The sequence below is a fragment of the Halictus rubicundus genome, chromosome 3 (genome assembly GCF_050948215.1).
Source record: "Halictus rubicundus isolate RS-2024b chromosome 3, iyHalRubi1_principal, whole genome shotgun sequence".
In the NCBI taxonomy this organism is placed as follows: domain Eukaryota; kingdom Metazoa; phylum Arthropoda; class Insecta; order Hymenoptera; family Halictidae; genus Halictus; species Halictus rubicundus.
Window position 1 is genome coordinate 12139178 of NC_135151.1, and position 17014 is coordinate 12156191.

Here is a 17014-nt window from a genome sequence, read left to right on the forward strand (position 1 = left end):
TTCTTGCTTATTATCCTTTCCTTCGATTTCCTACCGTAAGGAAAAAGAATACAGTTCTCGGATGGTGGCGTACGTATCGACGGTATCCTCTCAGTGCCCTCGGTGTGACTCACGCGTCGAGGCGTACTCGCCCCGGAGATTTACAGCTCATTACCGATTTCATAGCCCGAAGTCACGATCGATCCTCCGCGGGCGTAACTTCATAATCCGGGACGACGACGACAACTACAACATAGCGCGCGTCAATCGAATCCGCGTGTCGTCTGGTAGACTCCTATCGTATGCTGGATCGCGAGCTACAATGCAACCGAAAGGTGGCAAAAAATCAAGCTCGCGGGCTAGATAGGTCAGGACCCGGAGAACTTAGAGAACGTCGTTCTTAGCCCATAGGTCGGCGAGAACCCGCGTCGTCGCGTCCCCGAGAAACCCATTCACTTCGACAGCCGAATAACTTCCTATTTACCTTTCAGTTTCTCCAGGGCATCTCCAGTGGTAGAATCGAACCGCCGATTTCCGACCCAGTTTCCGTGGGTCCCCGGGGTCCGTCTCTCGCCGGTTTGTCACAAAAATGTTCTTTTCGAATTCCACTAACGCGAATAGGCCAAGCTTGAGCACCCACGAAGTTGTCCTTCGGCTATCGAGCACCAGCAATCTCTCACGGTTCCGCGAAGCAATCGGCGCTCGTAATCAACAGCCGCGAGACCGATCGGGCCTCGTGCGGGCCGCGTGCGTCTATGAGCTCTCGCATGAATCGTTGGATCCGCGGCCGGGATCGATCGCCGCGTCGAGGAGAGGATCGGCAGTCGGAAAGAGGCGCAAAAGTGTCCGTGCGTCGTTTGTCGTGCGCGCGGGTGTAATGATTACGTTTACCCCGAGCACGTTGTTGGCGGTACAGCCGTGATCTACCGGAGCATAAACACTTCGGTTCGTTCGACGTGTGCACGACGAGCGTAATGCTGTGGTCCACGTTACCCGCTCCACGCCGCTGGAAATGTCAAACGACGACGACGTTCGCCTGGTTCACCGTTGTGCCGACATCGACGGCCGTCGCTCGACGCGGCGCGCAACTGTGACATAATACGACGGCGATCCGGAGATTTGAAAATCGTTCTCGTTTCGCGTCCGGGATCGATTGTCACGGAGCTCGTTGTCGCGATCACGTTGATCCACGGTTCTCGACTTCGTCCTTGATCGTCGTCGAGGCACGGACGGGAGGTCTAGGCGATCGAAGGTGATCGTCGTTCCTCGACAGATTTTCTCGTACCAGATCTCCGGTTTCTTTTCGTTGTGCCGCGCGGGATCCAGCGAGATCTAGCGATCACGGCGCGCTGCGCTGGTCGGGCGCGTGTGTCCAACTCGAACGCGGCGCAGCCGGCTCGACTCGACTCGGCTCGGCTCGGCTCGAATCTCTCTCTCTCGCGTGTTCCGTGGTGCACGACTCGAGCGCGGACTGAAGTCGACCGCGTCGTAAGGTGAGCGGAGGTGACTTGCGACTCGAGTCGACTCGACTCGACTCAACTCGAGTCGACTCGACTCCCCTCGACGCCGCTCGACTCGATTCGGCCTGGGCCGAACCATCAGCCCAGCCCAGTGGCGGCGGCGCGCCGCGACTTACCTTTCTACGATTATGCCTTATGCCGCGATCGCGCCGCGGTATCGCGACCTGTTCTACACCACCGTCTCGCAGGTATACGTGTGCACGGATTTACGCGTACCGGCGGCGGCGCGGCGCTCCGGGCTCCCTCGTGCTCTGTCACATTTCTTAGCCTACCCTATCGTCCTTTCTCTATCTGCCGACTGTTACTATCTCCTATGAACGGCATACTCTCTCTCTCTCTCTCCCTCTCTCTTCCTCTTCTTACTTCCTTCTTTCTCCTTCTTGTTCTCTCCCTCTCTCTTCTGCTCGAACGCTACAGCCTACCTTCGCACCGTTTCGTTTTGTCTCGTATCCCTCTCGCTCGCACCACCTCAGGCCGCCTGTGGATACGCCCATGCATAGGCGGCACGTCTACACCACTGCTCCAAGGGGTTACATACCTCGGACAAAGTCGAAAAGAGCGATTTCTTGAAATTTCTACCGGCAGTATGATTACTGGACAGCGGATCTTTATGCAAAATAAAAATGTTCTATCTGAATTGCAACTCGAGTGAAATAGAGATTTATTTTCTTTCTTAACCCCTTGCTCTGCAATATCGAGTCAGAGTTTATGATGAAGATTCTCAACAGAGTCTAATAAATAAAATTCTATTTTGTGGTAGTCAACGTACATATAACCTTTGGAGATAACATAGGCATACAGTGAATATAAACTTTCTTTTTTTTTTTCTATGACATTCTGAACGATGAAGAATTTCTAATCGCTGCAACACAAAGTAAATAGCAATGCAAGGGGCTAGTACAATGCTCCCTTGAACAACGAGTTCTTTCTTGACAATTTTTTTTTTTTACATTTTTTTCTAATCAATTTTCTTTGTCATGGCGAATAAGAGAGGCGAAGATGAACCGTTGATGAATTCGTTCGTGTGAATTAATTCCTCAAAGATTGCCCTTGCATACAAGAAGCAGTGGCGCCGAATTCAACCACATAATAAACTGTAAAGGTATTGGCAGACACTGCGAGGCTGCTGCAAGGTGAGCTAAAGATTGTCGATTTTGCACATGTATTGCAAAAATATTTAAAAGTGTGTGTATTTTGCAGGGGGAGCTTCGTAACTTCGTGAATTTCACTCTACGTCAGCTCGTGTCCCTAACCCCCGTATGGTTCGAGGAAGCACTGTATGTTCAAAAGGTTGAAAGTAATATAGCGGTACTTATAAATTTTTCTAATGTTTTTACTGTTTCAAATTATAATTACTCATTTTTGTCATAAATCCACTCGCTGTCCAATGATTACGGCGACCATACATCCTCCATTTAAGAGTGCAATCCTTTAGTTCACGGCTCGATTGGAATTAATGTAAAACCTCCACAAACTGGTGATATATTGCGGATCTATGTGCAAAATAAACCTGATCTTCATCAATTGCATACCAAACTGTTGTCCGGTAGAAATATCATTCCTGCTTTAATACCTTCAAAAAGCTGAAAACAATACATTGATACTCTTAAATTCTTCGAATCCTTGTACTATTTCGAACTGCGCTTACCAATGTTTGCCATAAACGCAAAAGCTCGCGGTTTAGTGACAACTATACACGAATGCTTTTCGCCAATGGCAGTACCAAAGCTCGCTGGCGAGCTGCAGCGAGAGCCGATCTAAAGGAGGTCTGAGAGGCCTAAGAGAGACTCTCGCGCGTACGCACCAGGCAGTCGGCATTGTCGTTTTTGAATTTCCGCAGGGCCGTAATGCTGTGTTACATAATTGAAAGCGTAGGAAGCAGATTGATTAACACACATGAGAGGAGAAAGGTTCGCGCATAGATTGGTGGTGGCTTTTATGCGAATCGCGCGATGCGATTCTAGGAGACCCACGTGGGTGTCATCACACGAGCGCGTGAAAAAAAGCTCTCGGTCTGTCTCTGTCTCTCTCTCTCTCTCTCTCTCTCTCTCTCTCTCTCTGTGTGTGTGTGTGTGTCTTTCTCTCGCACAGATTATAGACGCTGCAACGCCGTGACGCTGCGCCGCACCGTCTCGGCTTGCAATATACGAGCCGCACAGCCTCTCCAATATCACGGAAAAGGAGGAACGACGGCGACAATAAGCCGCGAGTTTACGATTTCCTCTCCGGGAACCCGGGGGGCATCCCGGTCGAAAACTTTTCATCGCTACCGTCCCGAGTAATTGCGCGATTTAGCCCGATATTGTTATTCCGATAAACCCGGCAATTACGCGATGCCATGGTCCGCGGTCAGCTTGTGTTAAACGTGAGCAACGCACCTGCCTCTCTTTAACGCTTTGTTAACACTGAACGCTTCGGTTACGGGCAACCGTATTCCACGAAAGTAAGGAACGAGCCCGACAAGCCGCGCGATAATTATCGGGAAACACGAAACGCATGACAGCATGCCGGGGAATTATAATTCAATTAAACCCGGTACGTATCGCGGAACCGGCGAATCGGATTTTTCTTTTATAACACATGCAACGTCATGGATGGAACGCACGATGGCTCATTGGGTACGTAACGTCATCGCCTGATTTTCTTGGGAAACCGACGGCGTCGAAATTGTAAAGCTACCTCCACACCGAAGAAAAACTAATTGTTCTCTCCTCTCGAAAGGTAAATCGAGATTACGAAAGTTGTTTGATTCCTACTCCAAGCAGTCAGCGATGTATACAAATACATTTAGAAGAAGAAGAGTAGAATTTTACTGGAAGATGAATTTGTCCGGTTGTTGCACCAAGCTCTTCAATTCATTAAAGCATGATACCGAGATGAGAACTAGAATATCTGCTCGAAGGCGTTGATCCAATCATGCAAACGTTTGTAGCATTTGGTTGTTATGCCTGTTGACTTCTTTGATCTTTACCGCGCCGAATCAAAACAATCAATTAACGGCGATATGTAATTCTTTCAATAAATATGGAACATTAGCGAGAAGTTTCTTATTTGTGAATACGCTGTTTCATGCTTTCGTGCATAGTCATCTTCCATGGAATATCTGAAGAGCGTTAATTTGACGTTGATTACTACGCTATTAGAAGAGTTTAGGAAAAGCAGGAAATCGGATGAACGCAACTGAAATTCACAGTCTGATTGATCATTGTTTAACATATTCTTCTCCTGAATCCTAATCTCTATTAGTACAAAAATTATACTTTTTAGCGAAGCACATTTGAGCCTCAAATCGCCTCCTATAAAGTAAAAAGTAGGGAAAATCGATGATACAGTGTACATTCATTTTTAACACTATTGAAAAATCGACGATTCATAGCTAAGGATTCCATAATGAATTGTTGAATAGCAGTAGCCATTTAAAAAGCCTATTAACAGGTTTCTGGTAGATAAAGTGGTAAAAGTGGTTTCAATTTTTATCATTCGGTAATATTGAACCTGAAGAAGGAAATTTATTTTGGATGGAACAATTTAATCGTCAAGTGTATTTCCACAAAAATGTAAGAATATTCAAAGTGTAGTTAACCCTCATACGCTCCTCCAAAATTCACTCGTTTAAATCTCTTAAAATAAAAATAAAGTAAAATAAAAATATCATAAAACGATTGATTTCTTTCTGTCTATGTCGTGAGATGTTTCTATGTCTTTAAAATGTGACGTTATAAATGAAATATAATTTGCTGATTTAAAGTGTAGAGGAACTTTTACTTTATGGAACTACATATTGTGTAGTGTAGAGGGTGAAGTTCTGATGTAAGGGTGAATTATTGTCCTAGTACCTTTTAATATTTTTTTGATTTGTGCTTGTGAGCGGCTCACTTGTGATATCGTTGTTTGTGAATAGTGAAAAAAGTTAATCCAGTTCCGCCTTCGGGAAACCAGCTGGTGGGAATATCAAGCATAATCGGACGGAAGGGAATCTGGTCGCTGGCCGATTGACAATCGAAAACCCCGTAACTGTTTTCGTATGCACATCGAATACATGCACGTGTACGCTCGTCCAACGTGATACAGAATGGCGAACGTAAGACTGACCGTACTCGCTGATCACATGCTTAAAAGTGTGCACATTAAGCAAAGAGGGCAGCAAGGGCCAGTTGTCCATTCGGCTTTTATTCTTTCCGATATAGATGGAGTTGTCGAGAGTGTTGTCGGACATGAAAAATGTGCTCGTTAGAAATATCTTAAACTTCAAGGTCGACTTGTGTAAACATTCTTGATTTATTGCTCGGTGACAATCGTATGATCTCCCCGAGCAGAAATAGATCAGTAGTGGTAACTCGCGAATAGTTTATGACTGTAGGTTGTGATTTGTTAACATAACATTGGCATTCAACCTGTACGCACTATAGTAGATTCACCTTTTCCTATTTCAATTGTATCAGCTGCGAAGAAAATCGTGCGGCAAGGAGTTAATGAAAAATTGTTGTTCATCTATCTATTAATATGCATAAGAATCAATAGTCGGAGAATCTTTCGAGTTTCTACACAGTAACACACGATAAGGTGCTCTTAATAATGCACAGAATTGCAAATCAATTCTTTCATGGTGAATAAGATTTCTACATGAATAATTTATTTCATGTCCCCTTGTTCTTCGGAGAGTTTGCAGTGACTTATTGTTCGTATAATATAATCTGAAGATCAGATTCTTCTGTGTGTCAATTACTGGAATATTTAACTTTCTTCTCATCCGGATTATTATTTTGATGATGAGCGCAAGTTCATCATTATGTTCATTGGGAACTTACATGTCAGTGATTACACGCTGCATTTCTTTTATCCGTTGTTCTGAATCATTATCAGTCGCTGCATTGGTATCCTTTTTCCACTTTAACAATGTGTTCAGGAGGACATGTGTCAACCTTATTTATCTATTTCCTTGTGTAGGCCTTTTTGTGTCGCATTATTTAAAATTTAAAACCGATAAATTGTACCGTTTTGATTGACCTTTGAACCGACGATCTGAACGCAGGGTTAAGAAAAACTTGGTTCAACTAAATAATATATCTGAGATTCTACAATTAATCGATTGTTATAAATTTACGCATGTATAGAATTTATTCGAGTCAACGCACAGAATCGATCAATCGATAGTGACTAGACAGCGGATCTTTATGCAAAATAATCATTTTCTGCACGAATTGCAACAAACTGGAGTGCAATGGAAATTGATTTTCTTTCTTAAAAGATTTCGAATTTTAAATTACACCTACTCAGTTTTGTCCTAAATGCATAAAATCTGCTATCTTATAATGATTGTAACGCAGTAGCTGTTTCCAGGATGAGTATATTCATGTATGGAACTCGTAAAGACTGAACTCGTACAGTTTGAATTAATCAGAATAATTTTTCCCATTATTCAAGAGCTTGCCTCATCTTTCCAGCAAAAATTCAATTCCGTCAATAAAATGATTCGCGCGTTGCACTAGATACAAGTACTAGTGCGAAAACAACGGTTACGTATAGTCAGTTTACAGACTGATCTACCGAAGTCGCAGGGAAAGGACAACTTTATGCATTTGTAAATGGCGTCTGCTTCTATTTCGAATGTAAAGACAAACGTTGAATATATGTAGGCTTATCTACCGAAGTTTCATGAGAACGATGAGTTTATGCATCTGTACAGGGTTTCTGCTTTTATCTTGCACCGTTGGACAATTGAAACACAAGTTCCTCTAGGAACGCAATAAGTTTGTTCACACTTGGTCGAGTGTCAATCGATCGTTATAGTGACAAACATTTCTCTTTCATCTCTATTCTCAACAACTCTCAAATGTCATGGTTTATACATTACAAAAATTGCATCAATCCTCAAATAACACGCTACTTCAATTGCATGGTCCTTCAAAATTTCCTTTTTAAGTCTCGTACAGTATAGTTTGCTTCTATGTACACTCAGCTACACACTATCGCTGTACATTAAGAAAAGAACAGTCATTTGAACTCTTCAGGGACGACGCTCGACTATCAATTTCTTTTCGTAACCATATAACGCACGAGAATGTATCGCACCTAATAATTCCTCCGTAGCAATATACACGGATCATCCCTAAAGTGTAAGGTTCCTCTCTCAACAGCAGAGAACCTCTCACAGGGCACCATCGGAGTATCCAGCAGCGACACCATTGATATTTTCAAGAGGCACGGTAGCCCCTATTCGCGTAAACAGCAAGGACAAGCGATCCGAAGCTAGGTGCTTAGAGAGCGTGTGTAGAATGAACGCGAACGTGTGCTGGTGCAACGCCAAAGCTAGAAAGAAAGAGAGAAACCGACGGCAAGAGAAATAGAGAAACCGTACGAAGTTTCGACGGTGAAGTGTGGAGCACACAGGGATGGTGGAAAATCGGCGAGACGGAGCGGGAAGAATTGAAAAGTGAAAGGTAGGAAAGGGACGGAGCGATGCTGGGTAGAAAAGGTGAATCGTTTGAAGGGGTGGGGGAAGAAGATTCTCTTTTGCGAATGAAAAAGACAGGTGTTTCGAAGGAGGACGAGGAGAGACAAGGAGGGAAAGACGCGGAGAGAGACGAGCGAAAAGATACGGTGTATCCAGAGAGAAAGAGAGATAGAGAGAGAGAGAGAGAAAGAGGGGGAGAGAGGAAGAGATAAGAACGAGAGGAGCCCACCGCGAGAGAGGGATATGGTACAGCGAGTGGCGTGCATTCTCTTGCACACGCTGCCTCCCTCCTATTGCAGACCGGGCAATGCACACGTGCACCGTGCACACGGTATCGTGCAGGTCTGCGTGTACAAAGTAGGTCCACGAGAAACGGAGAGACGGCGAAGAGAGCGAATATCGCCGTCCCCTCGCGGCCGGTGCGACCAATCCGCGGCAAGCGCGAGCTGCGTGAGGGCGGAACGCGGCCTCTTCGCGTATATTTGCGTATTTATTATTCAGTTTGCAAATACGTGGCAAAAATGATCTCCCTCGGCGCGCCGCAGTGGCTGGATCTCCGGCTCGCTCCTCTAAACCGGCCCGCGCAGCCGGGAGGTGGAGCTAGGAGATAGGAGCAGAACACCGGTAAGATATCAGCCGTTAATTTGTTTGAAACGCCACTTGCACGGCCGATTGCGCCGTCTCTCCGCGCTCCACACAACCTGACTCTGCTCTACGCGCATATATGTATGTACTATAAGAAACCGGTGTTAACCAGCCACCACCGTCCAATGGGAAAGGATATTTTCTAATTTGTCCTTCTAACGCGACTAGACGCCCGGAAATATTCGACATGGCGAACACCGACGATACATTCGGTCCGAACGGAAATATTAGGATGCTGCGTATGAAATTTCCGACTTTACTGTTAAATAATAGCTTAATTAGATAAGACAGGTTTATTATACTGAATGCCATTTAAAGGTACGAAGCTCCAAGACTGTATCTTCAGTTTTTATCTAGACGTTTCATTTTACTTTTAGATAAAGTTACAGTTCAATGTCTATCAATGTCTTCTTTCTGTAGAAAGAAAAGCAGATAAAACTTTGCTATTCAAGTGTTACGGCGCAGAACGCTAAGAGAGTCTAGCTATAAAATTCGAAGTGGATTCGATGAAGACATGAACGCGAATTGTTTTTAGGAGCGTTATACCAGACAATAGAGAGTGAACTCTGATAGTCCGATAACAACGGGATTCGAGCAGTGGAAGATTACAATACGTTTCAGTTCGTCCCCCTGATCCTCTTCTAGATCAGCTCTGGTAAGGGCGATAGGCTCACTACCCCGCTCGTCGGACTCTCTTTTAGAAATGCATTTAAACTTCCGCTTTGTTATGCCCCTCACCCGACAGAACGCGTTTCTTCTCTCTTTCTCTCCGGTTGTCGCACCCAGACAAGACATGTCTCGATTTCCGAGGTAAAAGCTAGACTTTTTGATTTTGATCACGACCCTCCGCTGCAGTTTCAGTTGAGCTTCCTCACGCCCCGATAAACCAATATGACAGCAAGTCCATCCGGCTACTCGGTATCCCGTCCGTCTTTCCGCGGATGCCCGGACAAATTGATACAGGTGCGCGACACAAATTGCAGCTCGCGACAAGCTTGATTCCGACCGGTCGCGTTTCATTGACTCGCCGAACCGCTGCTATACTGGCTTCAAACATGTTCAAACATGTATGATAATGTTTCAACGTGTTCGAACGTGTTTGAACAGCTTCCAGCCTGTTTGAAGCTGTGTGAAAATGTTTGAACATATATGACGATGTTCCAACACGTTCGAATGTGATTGGGCAGGTTTCAACCGGTTTGAACCTGTGCGAACATGTGGAACATGTATAATGATGTTTCAACATGTTCGAACGTGTTTAAACAGGTTTCAACCGGTTTGAACCTGTGCGAACATGTAGAACACGTATAATGATGTTTCAACATGATCGAACGTGTTTAAACAGGTTTCAACCGGTTTGAACCTGTGCGAACATGTATGTATGTATGTATGTACGTACTACGTAGCATATCCGAATGGACAGAATTCTATTTGTCTTGCCCAGGAAGTAATTCCAGATCGATTGGCAAGCTACCTACTGCTAATTAGAAGTATACTCGACAAATCCAGTGTTTATTGTTTACGAATTCAAATTGAGGAAACATCGCTCGCGCCGTCGAAACGCCAGGGAATGCTTTGACGGTAAGTTCATCGAGTTGTTGAAATGTCTCTCTCGTGCGAATTTTTCTATGACTATTAGGGGGGACAACGTATTCAGGCTTTGTCTGTTAACGCGGTATCTCCAGTACGGTGGCATTGTATTCTAAAGGAATAGATTCACGATCGTACGATAATCAAACGAACTGTAAAAAAGGGTCAATTATATTCCTCGCACGAATGTGATGCTGATAAGGCGTAGTCAAGTAATTTATTTTCCTAATATGTTTACGAGTTGAATGACAATCGGGATGGATAAATGCTGATTAAATGCGATTTAACTGCGGTAGAAGTTAATGACGCGATCAGCCAATGAGTAACACTATCAAAAGCTCCGTGAAACCATTGGAAGAATCATGAAATGCGAATGATTTACATTTTTAGATTTTAAACAATTTTTATCTATAACATTTGGTTGGACTGAACAAACTTGTATCTAACTGGTACGCAGAGTGAAGGTACACTCGTCTTCTATATAGCACGTAGTGAGTATTTTGCGTAATTTACCATCATTCTGAATTTATTAAAACCACCACGAAAGAAGTAAACGTTGCTACAACCATCGTCTCTCATATTATGGAAATTACACGTTAACGAGGCTTTGAAAGCAGTTCATTTTTCACTACCAACGAAGTAATTCATGCAGAGTGTCCGCGTTTAAGTGATACAGTCAATTATCTCGTAAAACGCCGAAGATGCGAAAACATTGTTTAAAATGATGTTACACGGTAAATTACGCGGAGATGACACACTTGGCGAAGGAGATCATTTTAGCTCCTGCTGTCACTCATCCCAATTCAAAATCTTTTTGCACGAAATTTTTCCTGCAAAAACTGCTACACCTTCTTTGAACATAGAATCTTCAAAAAGTGACAAAAGTGAGTAGGTGTAATTTAAAACAGTAAAAACATTAGAGGACTTTAAATACTGTTATATTATTTTCAACTTATTAAACATATGTAGGAAAAAAAATCAATTTCTATTTCACTTCAGTTGGTTGCAATTCAGCTGGAAAATGTTTACTTTGCACGAAGATCTCATAATAACGAATCACGCTCATGATGAAGATCTTGAAGCAGAATCTACTGAATAGTATTCATTTTCTTTAACAAAATTCTTCTGCAACCAATATTTAATTGATAACGTAAACGTAGGTATAGACTAAATATAAGTATACTATTTCCTTGAGGGAATGGTCAAGGACAGAGGAGGCTCCAGGAAGAAAATCGTGCAGCAAGGTGTTAAGGATATATCGGCAGCTGTTTCAGTACTTATATCGCCGTGCATTTTGTCCGTCGATTTTTAATTTCCAAGTGTTGCCTCGTACAATAAATTTGCATTCTGTCACGACGCGTTCGTAGGAAGTCTCTCCCCGCTGAATTCGCCATTGCACGGAAAAATCTATCCGAGCCTCGGATAGCTATTCAGCCGTAAGAAACGGGGACGGTCATCCCCCATGCAAAAGAAGACCGGTATCGGTGCTCTTCTTCGACCGTGTGCATTTGCTCACCATGGTCATTTACACCTTCTTCGCGTGTTCCTGGCACGCCATAACATTTCCGCGCGCCATGATATCATCTCCTTTCTTCTGTTCGCCTCGCAGGTTCTTTGAAGTTCGCCAGGTACTTCCTGATCTTAAATACTTAAGGAAATGGCGATTTGATCGTGCGGCCGGTTCCTTCTTTCCACGGGGCTGTCTTGAAACCACCGCGGAGTTTATCAGATAAAACGTGAATGCAATCTTCGTGCATGCCGAAGATACTAATCGTAATTCTATAAGCCCGTGAATGATTCCTGGTTCGCACTTTCGGCACCAGAACAGGCAGATGCGCTTTCGTCGCGGCAGCGCGGCGACTGGTCCGCCATTTTTCGAAGTTGTCGCTGCTAGCGCGCGCCTTTGTGCAGGGTGCTACATTTTTGTCGTAACGAAGCATCGTAAGCTCATCTTTCGAAATTTATCAATCATTTTCTGTGCGCAATTATTTATTGTACACTATCGTCCATGAGCATTTCTATTTTGAAGTGTGGTCAAGAGTTTTCGTCTTGTCGCATCCAATTTAAATTAATCGGCAAGTTCTAATTAGATAGTCGATACTCTTGAAATATTGACTATCTATAAATTAAAAATCGGTCTTTCACCAAACATTTTCAAATCCAAATTTTGATGTAGTGACTGTTGATTAGTACAACTGTATCTCCCAAACTTTCTAACAGTCAGAATATAAGACTAGAATACAGACCTGTAGACTGAAATATTTCTTTTCATCTAACCTTACTTATTATATTTCATATTTATCTTACTGGAAACGTTTCATTGGGGTCAACACGTGTTGTCTTTTATTACATTCTTCTTTGTAAATAGCATGAAATATTACGTTAATGAAGTATATGCAAAATCGGAGAAAGGTTTGTCTGTCTCGACATGTTCTGTCGTAACATTTCTTTTTGGAAAACGCAGAGTAAAAATGAGAAACGGATATAGTGTACTCGACCCTTTGACGACTGGACGCGATATCTCGCCACAACAATGTCGTTTATGCAACGCCATAGACGAGATATCTTGCCATAAGGATGTAGGTTGCGCAACGCTATGGACGAGATATCTCGTGTGCCTTTTATTAGAAATCCATTCGCGAGACACTTCGTCCTCGATGGAGGAAGGTAAAAAATAGTAAATAGGAGACGGTTCATTTTTTTTTGTAATGATGCATAGCATGCACAGACGGCATTGTGGAATTCCATGAATGACATCTAAATTCTAATCTCGTAACAGCCAATTTAATTATTGACTACTTGTATTAGATCTAATTAAAAAATCAACGTGAAGATATAGGTTGAAAAATACGTATAAATTAAAAGTAAATTAAAAGTAAGTATAATTTAAAAATGGTTTAACCACGACAGCCATGAAAATCGTCGGAAGCGTTCGTCTCGCAAGTATGAAGCGCTTCTTGCCGCTATGTGCACACAACTAAACATGGTTCATGGTACGTGTTACGTGTGAGTGTGTATACGTGTTTTCCCAGTTTAACAGTCAATTTCATGCTCTCTCAATGACTCTCGTTATCCGATTCAATTTACAAAACAGTATGTACTTCACAAGTAATATTAATTTAATCGAAGTCCATTTACGTTCACACGTAAGAACAACGGTAATGGAATAAAAGCGGAGTTACAAGCGTGACGAGCCAGAAAGCATGGCAACCGATGTGTATCTTACGGGGCAGTTTAATCGATGACGTAACATCTTGACTTGCTAAACGATGCCGCCAATATGTCCGTAATCAATGCTGTTAGGACGAAACCGTGACTCGTTGAAACGTCCGTGGTCCATTCCCAAAATGCAGGACCGTTTATTAACTTCCGTTGAGTCATCGTTTACTTTGCGAAACGTGGAGGCCTATAGTGCAAAAATTTCCTTCATTCAAGTCCCAATGGAGTTGTTAAAACTATGCTCCGCTGTGTAATCTTGTTCAATTCTCTTGATTTTTCAGGTTCCATTTACTTATATTCTAAAAATTTTTAATCACATCAGACACAGGTACATTTTTCAAACCTACCGAGCCTTAAAAGTGACTAATACATGTTATCTTATAAAAATGACGAGATTTTGTGCGGTTCGTATATGTCCTTGTAAATATATCTATGTAATCATTTCCCACGAATGCAGTTTTACAATTTCAGTAATTGTAAAATAAAAAATCTGGAACGGTCATTTTGACCGGCGGAACTGTCAATTTTTTAGCAAATCTAATTACAGCATACGGCAGAGGACACTTTTGATAAATTGATGCCGACGTAGCTGAAGTTGGAAATTATGTTCTGTTTTATAGTTTGCAAAAAGCATGACGTCATTACCAGCGTTGAGTACCACTGCCGACAGCGCATGTTTTGCCAAACTATTTCGTTTCCACATCGAAACCGAAACGGGATTTGCAACTTCCGTTGGTGCCTTCTGCAGGTCGAAGGTTCGCTCTATCAGATAGTATAATTAGATTTTCTCCTACATTCATAGCTACTGAAATAAATTGAAAAATATCCGTAAAAATTGTCTGGCTCTCGTCGACCTTTCTACTGTAATCATTAGACTGTGTATTTTATGCATATATAGCAAAAATGAATAGGTTAAATACAAAACTGAAGGAGATGTTAGAAGAATTTCAGTACACTGTTACATTATTTTCGACTTCTTAAGATGACTAAACGAGAAAAGACATTTAACCTTCGGTTTCCAATAATTGACTTGAACCACTTTTATTTTGTACAAAGATCCGCTTAGAAAATATTAAATAGTTCGCGGGAGTCTTCAAAGTAATTTTACTTGTACAACAACTGCATAACCAGTACTATTAAAGTGCAGGACATATTTACAATTAAAAACCTTTAGAACCAATGCAGGGTCATGTGCAGTGATCGAAAGTCTATTTAAAGTTGGAAATCGGAACAAGTTAAAATTCGTCGCACAGTTTCGTGGACGTTCAAGTTAATAAATTAGTATTTCGTATTGGTAGTTCGTTAATTAGTATTGTTTAGTAGTATTAGTATTTTTAGTATTAGTATTACAATTTAATTAGTATTTTTTTAAAATTAGTATTTGTTTTTTTTTTTTTAGATCTACGAGAATGCGAAAACCTTTTCTACCGACTACCTTACTAACTCCGCACTTGTCATTCTTTGAGAGAGCGGTTCTCTTCAGTCCATCTCTCTTGAAAACCGAGCGGTTCAAAGTTCACGGTATTTTACGCCCTACTTCCTCCGACGCCCGTACCTTCAAACCGTAACGCAACCTCTCCGTGAAGAGAAACGCGACAAATTAGATCTGCGAGGTTTCTCGCATGTCACACCCGATGTAGCGAATGACCGACTAAAGTTTCGAGGCGAACGTTCTTTTTCAAGAATTCCTTTTTCCACCGAACACGTCGAGCACCTTACGCGAGCCTCTTCCGCTTGCGGAAACGTCGATGCTAGATTTTCCAAGTAAATTGATTATGTAAGCGTTTGCGAAAGAGGTCTTCGTCCTCTTTGAACCGCCGCCACGATTACCTGGAATGATCTAGAATTTTTCCTGGAAAATTCCTAATGATCCACAGTATATCCTTTGTAATTAGTTCACATCGCATAAAAGTTTCCATTTCTAGTGTTCTGTTGCCATCTAAAGATGGTAGACGTTTTCAATAATGGAAATAGAAGTTGAAACTTCATGCCTGTAATTAGTTGCAAAATTGTCTAGCGTGTCGTTTACATGTTTGTTCTTCGACAAATTGTACAGCTGCACTGTGTTAATTAAAAGCGAGCTTGTGTGTGCTCAAACGAAAACTTATTTAGCGACCATCTTAACACATTTATTAATACTTCGTTATCTCGTTATACCATAAGATATACACATTGAAATTACGTATGGTCATGTGCATTTTATACTCAATCCTTGCATATCCGACAGAAATATTTTTACAATACGTGGAGCAAAGATCGAGTGAAATGAAACAAACACGAATCAGGTTCGTATAAAGTTGGTTCTAATTGAATCGTCGTTATTTATGTATTGAAAGGGAATTGAAACACTTTTTTGATACCACGAGCGAAAAATTTTTTAGAAAAGCTGTTAAACCGTTGGGAGGAGGTAATGGCTGCAAAATAAATCATTTATGAATACTGATTGAAACGGCACGAAGACTCTTGGTTACCCACCACTTCTTCTTTGATTATCACAAGTGGTTCTGATCGTTAGCGACATCTCTGGCTCGTGATAACATTTGCCAATGTTACCTTCGCTATATCGTCACCTACTAAAATGGTTTACGATTAAAACATAGTCTTGAACTCGTGAAAAACTGTAATTTTCATCATTTTCAATCGTTTACAACTCATAAACCAATTCCGATGAATTGTTCAGTGTCTGTATAACTTACACGAATCTACAAGACACATTTTAAATGTTCGTCACTGGCCCAAACAAAACCGTTGTAACATGCTACTGCTACTATGTCCTTCGTAATTCCGACTAAACGCGATTCTCCTAAACTTTCATTGCACGTCATGTAGTATAGTAATCATTCTAGCTTGGCTGAAAAACTGCAGTCGTTTGGTCCATTTATACAGAAGCTATTCTGGCTTAAAGTGCCATCGATTACGACACTGTACATACGTATTTTCGCGCCATCCTTACCTGCCCGAAACATTTTCTCGAGACGCAGAGGAAACGGAAACGAAAACGAAACGGGCTTGAACTGGGCTCGTTCAAAGTCGTTTCCATTGAATCGTCGTTGTCTCGGTCCGTCGGTACTCCGGGCTTCTCTTTGGCTGGTTTTTACGATCAGGATCGTCGTAACGATGATCGCGATGTTCATCCTGGTCGGCAGTCGCGTCGCGCCGAGTCAAGAGGGATCCCAGAACGTCGTCGTCGTCGTTTCACGGCAGTCGTATGCCCTCCTCGCTAGGAAATAAGAAATTTTCTTGAGAGATGCGAGCCTCTGCGAGGGAGGAGGCCTAGCCAAGCGAACATAGTTAATTTAGATTGTATCGCGTGAGAAGCAGGAAATGACGAAATATCCTGAGTGCTGACTTATACACGCCGCATCGTGTATACCTGGGCTCGTTCCTCGGCCGCGTTACTCCTCGACTCTTCGCGACCTCAGCCCCTCCGACCACCGACACGCAAGGATGATACTCTTTTTTCCTATCCTCGCCTACCCGTTGCACCTATTTTTATGTTGATCAAGGAGCCCCTTGAGCCAACTAGTGTTACCATGAGAATTTCCATCCGGAGCCTTATAAAAATCATTTTTTTCATTCCTTTTTCCCGCAACTTCAAAACGCTCCC

The 17014-nt window shown here is 42.5% G+C and overlaps 1 protein-coding gene across 2 annotated transcripts in view; it reads right to left on the reverse strand.

Moving 5' to 3' along the window:
- LOC143352708 (uncharacterized) overlaps window positions 1-1389 on the reverse strand; it is a 59938-nt gene extending 58549 nt beyond the window's left edge. For both annotated transcript variants that reach the window (XR_013081991.1, XM_076785414.1), the window contains exon 1: window positions 464-1389. The gene's annotated coding sequence lies outside the window, so the exon portion shown is untranslated. The remainder of the gene's footprint in view (window positions 1-463) is intronic.
- Window positions 1390-17014: the final 15625 nt, after the last annotated feature.